Source organism: Micropterus dolomieu, linkage group LG22 (assembly GCF_021292245.1).
Source record: "Micropterus dolomieu isolate WLL.071019.BEF.003 ecotype Adirondacks linkage group LG22, ASM2129224v1, whole genome shotgun sequence".
NCBI classification, from domain to species: Eukaryota; Metazoa; Chordata; class Actinopteri; order Centrarchiformes; family Centrarchidae; genus Micropterus; species Micropterus dolomieu.
Genome location: NC_060171.1, coordinates 34,005,899 through 34,009,683, shown reverse-complemented (window position 1 = coordinate 34,009,683; position 3,785 = coordinate 34,005,899).

Below are 3,785 nucleotides of genomic sequence, written 5' to 3'. Positions count from 1 at the left end.
CGGAGAAACAGTGCTGGAGGAACTCCAGTATCACAATTACCGAGCAGGTAACTGGGTCCACCGCCCGTTCTCTGCACCAGGTGGTGAACACATTCCACTTTAGGCCATACATCCTTCTTGTGGACGGGGCTCTGGAGCTGAGCAGCGTCTCGACTGCTCCTGTCGGCAGGCCCACCTCTAGGAACTGCGCCCCCTCAAGGGCCAGACCCATAGCCACAGGGCGGGGTGCGGGTGAAAGATCTGGCCCTCTGCCTGGGACAGCAGGTCTCTCCTCAGAGGGACCTGCCAGGGCCGGCCCTCGAGGAGCGATATTAAATCTGAGAACCACACTCGTGCCGGCCAAAACGGGGCTACTAGTAGTAGACTGATGCCGTCCTGGCGGACCCGCTCCAGAACCCCCGGGAGCATAGCGACTGGGGGAAACGCATACAGACGCAGCCTCGGCCACGTCTGCACCATGGCATCCAGCCCTAGCGGGGCAGGGGGCGAGAGGGAGAACCACAGGGGCCAGTGCGCCGTCTCTCGGGACGCAAACAAGTCTACGTCTATGGCGCCGAACTCTTCGCATAATAACATAATAACTCCACCACCTCGGGGTGGAGCCTCCATTCCCCGGGCCTTAGCACCTGTCTCAACAGCAGGTCTGCTCCTTGATTCTGGGTCCCAGGGATGTACATCGCTCTGAGGGACAGCAGTGTCTGCTGGGACCACAGGAGGATCTGATGTGCCAGTTTGCATAATGGGCGCGAGCACAGACCGCCCTGGTGATTCAAATAGGCCACCACTGCCATATTGTCGGTTCTGACAAGGATGTGGCGACCGCAAAGGGCGGGCAGAAAACTCCTCAGAGCTCTGAAAACCACCAACATTTCCAGGCAATTTATGTGGCAAGAGTCCGTCCATGACCGCGCCCCATCCCGTGAGTGAGGCGTTTGTTGAAATAATTGTTCGGTGACAGATCGCTCCCAACACGGGACCTTGGGACAGGAACCAAGATTTCCTCCATACAGACAGGGAACGAAGGCATCCGCTCGTAACCGGTATCAGTCGGAGCGGATTTCCCCTCGGGGGAGAATCCCTTGGATTTTAGCCACCACTGCAGGGCTCTCATGTGCAGTAGTCTGGAAGGTATTATACTGGACGCTGCTGCTAGGAGACCCAACACCCTCTGAAAGTGTTTTACAGTGATGGCGCGGCCTAACTGCACTCCGGTCACTGTGGACAAAATGGACTCGATGCGTGCGGGAGACAGGTGGGCCCGCATCGTCGTTGAGTCCCACACCACCCCTAGGAACGTAGTCTGTTGGGCAGGTGTCAGCACGCTCTTCTTCGTGGATCTGGGGGGGCAAACCCGGAACTGCAGCCTGTAGCCATCTACTACTGTGTGCAGGACCCACGGGGCTGGTCCCCTTGGCGAGGTGGGGGGTGGTGGTGGGTCCCCCTACTCGAGGTCTCGGAGCTCCGTAGCCACCAAAAGCCGCCATGGATTGGCCGATGGAACGGGCTGTTTCCATCGCTCTACGGAGCTCCGTTAGGTCCTCCTTAGAGGGACCTCCCCCTACGTCACAGTCCCCAAGGAGATCGGCCTGGTATGCCTGCAAGACAGCCATCGTGTGCAGGCTGGCACCAGCTTAACCCGCTGCCATGTAGGCCTTGCCCACCAAATCGGACATCATCCGACACGGCTTGGTGGGGAGTGCCGGCGTCCGGAGGGATGAGGCGAGGTTGGGAGAGAGGTAGCTAGCCAGTGCCTCCTCCACTCGTGGCATCGCTCCATAGCCGTGCTGTCTGATCTCTGTCACGCTGCCGTAGTCCAGCCGGGGGGACGTAGAAAATAACACGAAAAAAACATCTGTGTGTGTGTGTGTGTGTGTGTTATCCACTGTGGCTGCTGCTGTAAAATGTGGCCATTTATTCACTCATTATACATTTTAATATCACTTAAAAATACCAGATAAAAATAAATTCATTAATCATTATTCACTGTACCTGCATCCACTTCATGTTCCTCTCTCTCTACATTCTCCAGTGCTGTCTCCCCATCCTCTCTCTCTGAACAGTTATCACCTCTCCCTATCTCTGCTTCTTCCTCTCTGTCGCTCTCTCCATCTGTGCTCTCACTGTCTGTGTCTATAACTGGCCTTAGTTTGTTTGCCTCCTCATATGACACGTTAACCATAGAACACATTTCCTCCAGGGACAAAGACATTTTCACTGTTAAAACAAACTGTACATATCAACTTTGTTAGCTAATTAGACGACACATCTGTAACGTGTTAATCTGTAACACTGACATTAAATAACGTTACATCTACTGATGACAAATACTCATCGCCATTTCAATAATGGACATAGTTTAAAATGAGTATTGCTTTCGATTAAATAGGGATCTAGCTAGCTAGCGAGAGAAAGGCTATAAATAATCGGGTCTTCTCATGTAACGTTAACTTGGCTAGCTAGCTAAGCTGGTCTCCTCGGCAAACATTTCCGTCTATAACAACAGTGATAACATCAGAGCTAAATGGGATAAACAGGTACACTGGATAGTTTTAACTGTGTTAGCAAACTAATTATGGGTAATTGAAATCATTTTATTAAACATATTTACATCAGACGAAGTCAAACGGAATCAGCCGGTCACTGTTTACACTCAGTTCTGCTGTGTGACTCAAGAGGGGGGCGGGGTGGAGCTACGAGGATTTGCAGGAGTTATGAGAGAGAGTCACGAGTTTTTTTTATACTTTGTACTGGTAAAATATTTGTAAAAACCACAGACAGACGTAAAGGGTGACCAATAACACTGATTTATATAAAAAAAAAAAGTTATAAAATGTGGAGATAGGAGGTTTCTGCCCGACAGCGACAATATGTATACTTTGATTTGGCCTTGGACACAACCACACACGGCAGAGAGAAGCTCCCGCTTCACATGCTGTCTTTGTCCTGACCACGTGAGCTTATACACCTGAGACATAAATGAGGCAGAGCAAACACACACACACACACACACACCTTTACTGCTTTTTAGTTTGATTTGTTGTAGTAAGTTTTTATTAAATATACTCTCTGTATATTGTGTTACAAACAAATGTGAGGGGGTGGAGACCTTGGTGAAGCTCCACCTGGAAAGGGAGGAGAAACAGGGCTATATAATGACTATAGAGAGGATGAACAGTTGGTTTCCCCTGGAGGAGAACTCGGGCTTATCCCGTTAACGAATAAACTCTATTGCATTGCACTCTGCATTGCACTCGTCTCCAATGAATCTTTTGGACTCCAATAGCTGTTGAATGTTGGTGAAGGAGTTTGGCCCAGTCCTGAGATTTTGTTTTTTCATCTTTGACAAATTTCATCTTATGTGTTTTGCTTTTGTTTATCTTTCAAATAAATGCTTGTGTATATACATACTGGTTACTTTAGTGTTGCTTCAGAATGCCATTAATGGCAATTTTGATTAAAGTTATTAAAGGTTCAGTGTGTAAGTTCTAGTGACATCTAGTGGTGAGGGTTGCGAATTGCAGTGTGAATGCGAATAAGGTGCAGGTGCGGGTCGTTGGCTGGGCTCAGGAGCAGAGGGAGAGAGAGCACACACAGCGGAGAAAACACAGGGAGGCAGGCAGGGAACAGAAAACCAAGGAAAAAGCAGAATAACTGATAAATAGGAGAAAAACCAGGACACTCACCGTCAGCCGGGCTGCCACCACAACCAGGGGGTTCTGGCGGACGTCCCGAGGGCGGAGCAGAGGGACCAGGGGGTTCGGGCGGACGTCCCGAGGGCGGAGCAG